The 12,076-nt window shown below is 43.6% G+C and overlaps 1 protein-coding gene across 1 annotated transcript in view; it reads left to right on the top strand.

Annotated features, from left to right (window-relative positions):
• The window catches only part of AGAP2 (ArfGAP with GTPase domain, ankyrin repeat and PH domain 2), a 191,445-nt gene that overhangs the window by 74,253 nt on the left and 105,116 nt on the right, over positions 1-12,076 (top strand). The gene's annotated exons all lie outside the window — the stretch shown is intronic.

Raw genomic sequence — 12,076 nt, 5'->3', positions numbered from 1 at the left:
GAAAAAAATAGTAACTTGGTTTTCAAGTTACTATTTTCATCTCCATTGTAAGCGTGGACAGTCACAAAAGGAAGACTGCTTGCACTTCATAGAAATGCAATGCAGAAAAGGAGTGAGAAATAGCGGACAACATAAATTGTAGGCAGGAGATAAGAAAAAAAATATTGACACAAACACTATTCACTAAAACTTTCTATATAACTTACTCTCCTTGCAAACTATCCTTATTTCCATCACGCTTACACAATGCTTGCTTCGTATATGTCTTGTGTTTTCTCTCTCTCTCCCTCTCTCCCTCCCCCTCCCCCTCCCCCTCCCTCTCTCTTTGAGAATCTCATTTATTTATTTCAGCCACAATTTTCCCAGGCTTCCACTTTCTCTCAACTCCTTCACTCACTCTTTATAAATTTGTTTTACAATTTGATTCTCATTCATTCTCTCTGTACGTCAAGTCCCTTCAACATAATTCTTTCATTCTGGCCACTCACTTTTCTATTCAATCTCCATTCACTCATCAACCTATTTATTTTAGACACTTTTTTTAATCACATCCCCACTCACCTTCTTATAGTAAAATGGACAGAACAACACTCCGCTATAAAGTCATTTTTGCTTTTTCGACAAACGTATATTCCTCACAATACATTATCGTTCTTGCAGCATTAGCATAGCTTAAAATTTCTTCATCTCCCCCCAACATAGATTTCACGAAAATAAGACCTCCCCGGATAATAAGCCCCATCAGGCTTTTGAGCACATGCCCTAAAATAACCCCTCCCCCCCCAAAAAACCCCTTCCCTAAAATATTTAAACACATGCGTAGACAGTCACCATTTCTGGGGGGGAGGGGACAACGTGCCCCACATGCCCCACATATACCTGCCATCAATGCAAATCCTAGCAAACCCCTTCTCTTAATGGTGGCTGCAAAAAGAGTAGCAGACCCAGTGATGCTAGGGCTGGCAAGAGTGTGCCAGAAACACAGACAGAACTTCTGGCCCTCTCTGGATCAGCTGATTCGCGGGCCGCAGGCCAAGGTTAGGGGGCCTTTTGCCCCTCAAAAATAATGTGACCTCCCCCAAAATAAGGCCAAGCACTTATTTCAGGTGTCAAAAGAAAATAAGACCCTGTCTTATTTTCAGGGAAACACGGTAGATACACAAATGCATCTACTAGCTCTAGTTATTTACCATATATGTAGAATTTACTGTTGTTTGCTCCCTTTTCCCTGACACAATTATCATGGTCTTCCTGTATTTCTTGTTACATCAGATAATCTATCTAATATTCCCTGAAAATCATTCAGGTTATATATTTATCCATAAATATGTTTAAGAATCTAATTATTTCTCATAGGTTTTTTCCCCCTGTATTTATTCTACTTTTGCTCTGGCTTTTGCTTCTTTTTGTTTTTTCCACATCTTTTTTTCTGAAAACCTATTCTCCATACTAATAGAAAATTTCTATCTCATCTTCAGAACTATTCAACATCCTTGTAACATTTAGTTCTTCGCAGTCTATCACATAATCAAATCAATCGTGTTTTTAGGTTTATATTTATTCTTTTGCCATGTGGCGAATTTGCCAGCCTGAATAGACCAGTGCTTACACTATATATTTGAAATTAACAGTTTCTTCTAAGCAAATATTCATCAATCGCTATTCTTATTCATTCTGCAGCTTTTGAATATCTCAATCATTCTTTCTTTACTCTCTAGCCTTGTTCCACCCTCCATTCATATCACATAACAGTTCCCCCCCCCCTCCTCTTCGATTACATATAGTCAGAATGTTCTGCAATTTCCAATCTCTGTCTGGTCCTTATATCCATACCTAAGGGCCCATCTGATGTTGAGCATAGCATATGGCTTGGAATTTAAGAAGAGTAAATTCTAAAGAGTATGAATTGATTATTGAAATTAAAGATATATTGTGTATGATCCAAAGAGAATTGGAAAAGACGTGTTAGATCTGAATGAAGCTGTCCGATCTTATGGAGCAGAGTTCATGAATATACAAGAAAGAGAAGGTGTAAATTACAAATTAAAAAGCAAAAATGTATATGAGAAACCATAAACAGATTTAATTTAGGTTGTTATAAGTTCAGATGTGCTGTAAACTGCAACTATCACAACCTCTGGATCCTTAGATTCATCTGAACTCATAACAACCTAAATTATATCAGTTTATGCTTTCTCATATACCATGCATTTTCGCTTCTTAATTTGTAATTTAAACCTTCCCTTTCCTATATATTCATTGTTCTATAAGATCAGGCAGCTTCATTGAGATCTAACACATTTTTTCCCAATTCTCTTTGGTTCATATCCAATATATCTTTAATTTCAATAATTAATTAATACCCTTTAGCCTTTACTCTTCTTAAATTCCAAGCCATATGCTATGGTCAGCATCAGATGGGCCCATAGATATTGGCGTCTGCTCTTCCATTATGCTTTTGGATATCATATCATTCCTGCTAGTGAGAAAAGGAAAGACTGAATTAATATCCCTTAGCCTTATGCTATATGTAATATTCCCCGCTAACTGGAAGAATAGTTAATTTTGGCCTATATGAGCCAGGATACAAAGTATAATCAAAGCTCAGCTTTACCCCAATGCAAGCTACGATTTCTAATTTATTTTGTAAACCACATACAGTGACCCATACCTAGCCTAAGATACATGCAGTGACTTAACATAAGTCTTTGTAGCGTTGTGGCAGATCACAATCGTGACTTATTACCGTTATATCAGCAATAATAGTTAGTTTAAGACACTAACTTAACTACTGGAAAAATCGCTATAGTTGGGAAGTGATTCAATTCTACTCAAATGATCGCCTTTATCTTCTGTTTTAAACCAGCTATAGAATGCCCCCATCACTTTAGCAAGGATATGTGAATGGCAAATTTTGAATAGTCGAGAAGCAAAATAGAATAATCTTTGATAAAAAGAATTTTTTATCAAAATATTACATCAAGCATATCAAAAAGCCCTAATGTGGCATTCCATTTAACAATGATTCTAATTAGAATAGGAAGGAATTCTTTTAAAATTAACATTGTTGTCTTCATATTTCACAATATGCAAGATGGAAGCATGCTATTTTTCAGACCTGCAAAGAGATCAGGATGCATCCAGTAAAAGGAATATTGGCAAGAAAAGAACAGTGACATGTTTTGTCAAAGTGTCATTAAGTGAACTGTGGTTTAAAATGCTATATAAATCTAATTTTTGATGCTAAGTCAAAATGTCATTGGTTTACTTTTGGGTTAGTATATTATATGATCTCAACTACTATGGTTTGTAGGTTGTGGTTTACAACTCCCAAAGGATGCATCAACTTAGCCCTTGAATCACTGTTAAAAAATTCTTACTTCCAAGCTGTTTTGGCTTCCTCGGTCACTCACACATCTCTTGTGCAAAAAAATAAAATTAAAAATAAAAATCCAGAAACTAGCATAAAGATTTCACATGGAATGCACAGTAGGTATTTCGAGATTTGAATACAAATGGTTTTGCCTACAGTAGCAACTTCTGATTCTGAATCCATTCTACATTGTTGCATACCTGCTCCTAAATTGAGCAGTGGATTTCTGTCCATGTGGAGATAGCTCCTGGCAGATTTCAGCCAAGCGTGTCAGGGGTGGTTTGCTGCCGGTTTTACTACTGGTTTGCAACCCGTGTGCAACCCTCACACACGCTCGTTTTGCACACACGTGTGCTGTTCAATGGAAATTGTTGTGCGTGCATGCGCAGAACAATTTACAGTAAACTGTGCATGCGCAGTCACTAAAATCCAACATGATGGCAACATCAGCGGCGGCGAGGGAACTGGTTGGGGGCGTGTCAGGCCTGGATTGCTACCGGTTCTGCGACCCAGGCCTGAATTCCACTACCAGTTTGGCCGAACCGGGCCGAACCAGCAGCAACCAACCTCTGAAGCATGTGTATGTAGATAATCAGTTTTTCAAATGGAGCACCATGTTGGTTTAAAGTAGAGTAAGTGTGCCCATATCAGCTGCTTCTGGAAGCAACCTCCTGGAAGAAAGTGTTTTCTGCAGTGGCAGCAACTATGTGAATATGAACATATCCATGTGAAAGCTTCCTCTCCAGCATAGTGAAATAACTTGCAACCCATGTAGAGAATTGTAGTGATTATGATGTAAGTACAATTGGCTAGAATTGCTCCCTCAGCACTTTGGAAAGGAAACAGCCAGTGCAGAGTAGAGCAGGCTTGCTTTTTCAGTATGAATAATTTTCAATAGTGCTGTCAATTGGGATATTTAGAGGCAATTAGCATTAATTGGCCCCTTTTTCTGGCAATATCATATTATCGGTTGGGCAAACACATATAGAAACTCTGGAAATGGACACATATCAGCAGGACTTAAGAGATAAGGAAGTGCTTGTGGAAAACATGGCCCTTTGACCTAAGGCTTCGGCATTGCTCCTGACATGGTGCCACACCCCTTGGTCTCAAGCTGGCATCATGGCAAAATGGCTTTCCTCTGGTTCAACTGGCCAAAATCTATGGTTGCAAAACTTCCACTTTTCTTATTATCCTGGCCTTTTTGCAATTTTGAACTACCTGTTGAGAAGGAGGCAACCCACTTATATACTTATGGACATGATAAAATAATGAAGGAAGGTACTGCTTTGTTGATATTTAAAGAGGCATTAATGATTGGCTCAGGTCCCATACAACATTAAGCCGTGTTAGGGTATTTGTTTGTTTTTTGCAGACTTTGGCAGATTATGCTGATTCAGTCACTGAGGCCTATTAAAATGGGCTTTTAAATTACAGCTAATTGAACATAGCCAATTATGGCTTATTATAAACCATGATTATTGTAAACATTTAGTGAACTAAGTCACTACTGGATTAGATTAGGAATAGGCAAAACGCTGCCCTTCACATATTTTTGGACTAACATCCATCAAACTAGCTGGCCAATAATTAGATTGTAGTGACTATATTACAAATATCGGGGGTACCTGGCTATATAACTCTGAAATAAGTTCCCCATAATAGAAGACTATAATTGGGTAATGGATAGGCACACGCAGGCTTAACGGTAACAACAGCTCTTTATTAAGTACAACAAATGAGAACAATCCAGCGAAGGTTGAGTCTGACAGCAGCCCTTTTATAGGGAGCTGTCAGACCCTTCAACCAATAGGATTAAGCCTCTGTTCCCGCTGGAACATAGGACCTTGGTTGAAACCACTGAAGTTAGAGCAAGTATCTAACACCCCTCCCCTCTTGGATGGAACAATCCTACTAGTTATGTAGTCATGCAGGCAGGCGGGCTTTTGAGTTGCTCTGCCTGACCTGTTCAGTAGGAGGGGTTTCCTTGGACAGGTCGGATGGACCTATTTGTTCCGCAGCTCCACTTGGTGGAAGCTCCTGGAACCTTTCACAGGCCGCGGCTGGAGCTTCTAGAGCTGGTTCGCTTGGAGCTCGCTGTGGGCCTGCAACAAAACCAGATAAGTTTCCTGGAACCCTCGGACTTCAGCTGGCCATGGGAGGAGTGAGTATTTGCTCCATTTGGGTAGGGCTTTGGCAACTCGTGCAGGAGTTACCTCTGGTTGTCTAAGAGTGGAGTTGGAGAGGCGGCCACGGAGTTGGTCAATATGCCTTCTCCAATTCCTACCGTCCTCGAGCTCTAGGAGGTAAGAGCGAGAGCCGGTGATGCCTATCACTGTGGCAGGAATCCACAGATATAGTTGTGGGTGTATACCGAATCCCCTATGCTAAAAGTCCGAATCTTGCTTGCGGAGTCTGGGGGCGATGAGGCAGAATAATTGGGGTGTAGCCGGTCTAAGTGGGACCTTAGCCAGTGACCCATGAGAAGCTTGGAGGGGCTTCTCCCTGTAGTGGCACTGGGTGTGATGTGCTGAATTAGCAAATAGTGGTCAACCCATGTTTGCCAATCTCCCGGACCCATCCTAGAGAGGGCCTCTTTTGCAAATATCACCATTCTCTCCGCCTGACCATTGGAGGCCGGATGGAATGGCGCAACCAGGGCATGCCTGATTCCCTGAGCTGCTAGGAAGGTCTCAAATTGCATGGCCGTGAATTGGGGCGTGTTGTCAGAGACCAAGATGTTGGGCAGGCCGGTTGTGGAGAAAAGTCTCCATAGCACCTTGATGACCACTTCTGCCGTAGTGGAGGTCATCAGGACTACCTCTAACCATTTCGAGTAGGCATCCATAACTACAAGAAATCTCTGGCCATGAACTGGGCCAGCAAAGTTAATGTGCACTTTAGACCATGGTGCTTGAGGTCGCTCCCACTCCTTAGCGGGCACCTTTGGGGGAGCTGGTCTGGACTCCTGGCACGGTGTGCAGGTAGCCACCCATTCTTCGATCTCCCTGTCCATGTTAGGACACCATACGTAACTCCTAGTCAAAGACTTCATTCTGACAATTCCAGGATGCCCTACGTGTAAAGCCTCTAATATTGCAATGCACAGTTTGGGTGGAACAACAACCCGGTCCTCCCACAGTAGACAGCCATTTACAACTGATAACTCAGCGCGTTTGGCAAAATACATTTTGAAATCATCCCCAACGGGCCCCTTGGGGCACCCCCTCCACACCCACTTCAAAATTTGCTTGATGGTGGAGTCCTTTGCAGAGTGACGGGCAATGTCACTGGACGAGACAGGCCCAGTCTCCAGGCAGTCAATGAGGAGGACTGGCATCTCAGGGGTAGGGTCAGTGAGAAGTTCAGGCAGCGGGCAGCAGCTGAGAGCATCAGCATGCCCCAAAGTGGAACGTGGTGGGTGGATGAGACAGTAGGAGTAGGCAGCTAGGAAGATGGTCCATCTGGTCATGCGAGGTGATAATGACACTGGGGTAGGTCGGTCCCCAGCCAGTAAGCCCAACAATGACTAGTGGTCCATAACCAGTTCAAACTCACGGCCATATAGGTACTCATGGAATCTCTTTACTCCAGCCACTGCAGCCAAAGCCTCACGGTCCAGCTGGCTGTAGTTCTGCTCGGCAGCGGACAAGGTCCTGGAGTAAAACGCAATAGGAGCTTCGGTTCCGTGGGGCATGTGGTGGCTGAGGACGGCGCCAATGCTGAATGGGGAAGCGTCGCAGGTCAGCACCAATGGCAGGGTCTAGTTGTACTGAACCAGGAAGGAATCCGCCGACAGGAGTCGTTTTACCGCGGCAAATTGCCTCGGCTTTGCCCCAGGACCACTTCGCACTTAGCCAGGAAACAGTGTAAGGGCTCAGTAACGGTGGCTTTCTGTTTAACAAAGACGCTGTAGAAATTAAGGAGCCCAAGGAACACCTGCAGCTCAGTTTGATTGCGAGGTGTGAGGGCGTTCTGAATTGCTTTTAATTTTTGTGTGGTCGGGTGAATCGCAGAGCCATCGATTAGGTACCCTAAGAATTCAACCCTTGGCACGTTAATTTGGCATTTCTCCTTTTTGAGACGGAGGCCTTTGTCTCTAATTTGAGCCAAAACTGTTCGTACACATTTTAAAAGTTGCACCTCGTTTGCAGCCGATACCAAGATGTCGTCGAAATAGGGGACGACTCCTGGAATCCCCTGAAAAGCTGGTCTATGATGCTTTGGAACAGTCCAGGGGTGATACTAACGCTAAAGTGCAGGCGGTGACATTTGAATGCACCCCTGTGCATCACAATGGTTTGGGCCTCCGCCATAGCACCATCTACAGGCAATTGTTGGTATGCCTGCGCCATGTCCAATTTAGCGAAAAAATTTCTGGGGCCTAATGAATGAAGGAGGTGCTGTACAATGGGTACAGAGTAGGCGCTTTGTTGTAGTGCTTTATTTATTGTGCAGTTGTAGTCTGCACAGATGTAGACAGACCCGTCAGATTTGACAGGTGTCACTATAGGGGTCTTCCAGCGTGCGTGATCGACCGGCTCTAGGATTCCCTGGCCTACAAGCTTGTCAATTTCCCTGTCAATTTTGGGGCGGAGAGGAAAAGGTACTCTCCTGGGCTTTAGCCTTATTGGGGCTATGTTAGGGTCCAAACTAAAGGAAACTGGAGTCCCCATATACTTACCCAGACTGGTGCCGAAGACGTCCTCGAACTCCTTAAAGATAGCGTCAGCACCGTCGTCTTTCAAGGCGTTGATACCGGTCACCTCTAGGCCCAGGGCTTGGAACCAGTCTAGCCCTAGGAAGCTCTGCAGGTTGCCGCTGACCATTGTCACTGGGAGTTTCCCACTGAACTGCTTGAACTTCACCTGGAAGGTGCCTTGGCCCACGATGGGGACCCAGTTTCCCTGGTAATTGCATAGGCAGATGTCAGGGGTGCGAAGATGCTGCTTCTTTAGGCTAGGGATAGTCTGCTTTAAGGTAGACCATGGTATGATGGTCAGTGATGACCCGGTGTCGATCGCCATCTCACATGGAGAGTCCTCGATGAGGACTGTGACCTTCAGCTTTTTTGGCCACCTGGTACAGACTTTGCCGATTGACGTGTGGTGGGTGACTCTATTGTCGCCCTCTGAGCGCCGTGGTGGCTTCTGCCAGGCCTCTTGTCTGGGCCTCTGTTGGTGGTTTGGTGCGCTTCTAGGCTGCCAAGTAGTGGCATGGAATTCGCTCTGGCAAACCTTGGCGATGTGCCCCTTTCGCTTTCAGTGCTGGCAGGTTGCGTCGTGGAAACGGCAAGCCAATCTGACATGGTCTCCTCCACAGCTAGCGCAAGGTGGGAGATGCGGTTTGAATTTGTGCGCCGGCTGGGCACAGCTACTGTGCATGTGGCAGCTGTCATCTTCTTCGCCTTCTGAGCTCTCGGGCTCTGCAGCCTCGCGATGTACGCACGTACTCTTCCGCGCATCTTGTGAAGCGCTTTGGTGCTGCAGAGTCTCAGTCGATTTGACAGCTGATTCGGACACCCTGGCTTTGTCCAAGGCGATCTGTAGAGTGAGGTTAGATTTAGCGAGTAACCTCCTCTGTAGGTTAATGTCTCGTATGCTGCAAATTACGCGGTCCAGAATCAGCCACTCCAGGTCTCGGAATTCGCAGTATGTTGCAGCCTTGCGGAGCGCCGCAACGTACTCATTAATTGACTCGTCCTCCTTCTGGTTTCTGATGTTAAATTCATGCCGGCGAACGTGCTTAGACGGCTTGGAGGCATAGTGAGTCCTTAGCGTCTGCTGAAGTACAGACCAGGTGACTGATTGTAGCGTTGTCGGCTCAGAGAGGTCTTTCACCGTCTCGAACACTTCCTGGCTACAGTACCTGAGCAACATGTTCTTCTTGCGGCCTTCAGAAAAGCCCATGAGGTCGTTTGCCTCGATGAAGCAGTCAAATCGTAGCATGTACAAGTCCCAGTGCTCGGTGACTGGGTCATGCGGAGTCGGTGGGGCGTGCATGGCCATTTTGTTTTCAGAGGGCGTTTTGAGTTTGTCGCTCAAAAATGGTTGCTCGAAGCCACGCTGAGCTCTGGGCTGGATGTACTTGCTGGATTGCTACGTTCTTTCAGTTCACCTAGTTGCCTTCCAATCCCATCCTCGTCACCAGTGTTAGATTGGGTAATGGATAGGCACACACAGGCTTAATGGTAACAACAGCTCTTTATTAAGTACAACAAGTGAGTACAATCCAGCGAAGGTTGAGTCTGACAGCAGCCCTTTTATAGGGAGCTGTCAGACCCTTCGACCAATAGGGTTAAACCTCTGTTCCCGCCAGAACAGAGGACTTTGGTGGAAACCACTGTAGTTAGAGCAAGTATCTAACACCATACACACACACACACACACACACACACACACACACACACATATATATATATATATATATTGTTAAAAAATATTCATTTCATATTAACATATCAGACATAATGCAACTATCCTGGCGTTATCTCCACCATACACACTAAAATGTAGAACAAATATCATATATACTCATCATACTTTACCAATTTACTAATACAATTATTCTGCCCATTTATATTCATTTGTATTTACACATATTACATTACATTTCTGGTCTACAAATCTTGTTTATTTCCTGTTCCAACTTCTACCTCTCTGTTCCAACAATTGGTAAAATCTATTCCATATATCATGATATTCTGTCTCTCCTTTATTCTTTAATTCTAACGTCAATCTATCCATTTCAGCACAAACCAATATTTTCTTTATTATCTCTCTTTCTGAAGGTATGTTTTCACATATATATTTTCACTATATATACAAGGCTTCTGTGTGGCTGGGTTCACAAAACACAAACATGCTAGGCTAAACTAATGTTCACTTTTGGGGGATGTTACTTTTTGGTATGAAACCAGCCAATGTGCTATGAAAATACAACCACAAGGACTTATTGCTACTATTTTGTATGTATGTACAGATAATCACGGGTTATTTTTAGGTTAAGATTAATTGTGATTGGTCTGGATTTCACTTGACGTGTTATCTACATAGACTTTGTAATATTCAGCAATCATTTATTGCTGTAACATGCATCTAATAAATCCAATAAAGTTTAATTTTATTTATTTGTAAAATTTATATGGTTGCCCATATAGCTATGGGTTATAACTCTGCATACTATGAGTGCTTAATAAACAATAAATAGAAGTCACATTAATTTTTGTTTAAAAATGCAATTTTTAATTTCATAATGAAGCAAAGTATATCTTAGTGTGATTTATAAAATTCAGGGTTTTGTTTGCATACCATTTTAAACCATAGTTAACTGAATTAATACAATTCTTCAGTTCATACCATTCAGACATCAACTAATTATTGGCTGGATTGGCACAAGACTTTCACTGTTTTTTGTTCATTTGTGACTTAGTATTGCATGAACTACTAATGTAGTTGATAAAACATAATACATGGATTAGTGTATTGGGAAAACCCACCCAACAATAGATTACAGAGTAGTTAAGGAAAATTGTGCAGCAGCCTATGCAATCGCACCCTAACTTCCCCTTATATCCTGAATGAGGTAATGTGGCAATGCATTCTAGGAACATGGTGAATCAAATGTCTGGAGCATTAAAAAAAACCTGCCAGCCATTTTCCAATGGTTAGACTTAGGACTATGTAGGGAAAAAAGAGGCAGAGTCTGGGGGCGGAGTCAAGAGAGGAACAGCCCAGTCATTACAATCCCACAAGTGAGCCAAGTCCTTGACTTCCATGATCTAGCACCAATTTAGAGCCGATTCTTGTGCATGAGCAATAAGTCATCTTAATTGGAACATGGGATCCTGATTCTCTGCACCTGACAGACTATTAGATCTGGCCAAATGACCAATGATCACGTAGTAGCCACTGAGATTTTTGCAGCCCAGATTTGGTGCTGCTGCTACACCCTGGCATATCCCAATGGATGAAAACGCACTGTTCCCCCAGGGCAATATCCCCAAATGTTGGATGTTCTCCACCGCATCAAACACTTGTTGTGGCTAAATCAATACTGCATTAAAAAGGCATTCAATTTAGATGACCAACTCGACACCTGAACCTGTCTCTCTTGCCTGATGGAGCCATCCCGCTTGTCTGTGAGAAAGGAAGGGGAGCAGGGCAGGCTCCTAGCCACCTGTAACTACACAGGCAACCCCCTTTCTCTCTAATTACCCCACCGATCCCATGGCAGGCAGGCAGGCAAGGTGCGAGTGCATTAGGCAGCGGAGGCTAACCTCCAGATGTGGGCCTTCCCAGCACTTTGCAGTAGATTTGACTGATGACCTTGGCAACCGAAGAAGTCAATTAGCGTGGCTAATTTAGCTCTGCGTCGAAAGATGTCACATCTGCGCTCGCCGCCCGTGTCCCCCCCCCCGCCCACCTCTCCTTTTGGCCAGCACCGGAAGGGCGTGTTAGGTTCAGACATGCCCTATCTTGAATAAGGACCCCGCCCCGTGTAATGTCTGAAGACTGGCTGAGAAAAGGGAAGAGATCTTGTGTGCTGGAGATCCAGTCCGGGATTTCCTTGTGTCTCGGCAAAGAAAAAAGAAAAAAAAAGCAGCCCTCACTTCTTGGCGTGTGTATGTTCAATGTGATAACTCTCCAGATCTCGTCTCTCCCGCCTCCCCCTCTTCCTCCCCTTTTTTTTAAAAAAATATTT

The sequence above is a fragment of the Natrix helvetica genome (genome assembly GCF_964273705.1).
Source record: "Natrix helvetica genome assembly, chromosome: 1".
In the NCBI taxonomy this organism is placed as follows: Eukaryota; Metazoa; Chordata; class Lepidosauria; order Squamata; family Natricidae; genus Natrix; species Natrix helvetica.
This window is presented reverse-complemented; position numbering and strand designations above follow the sequence as displayed.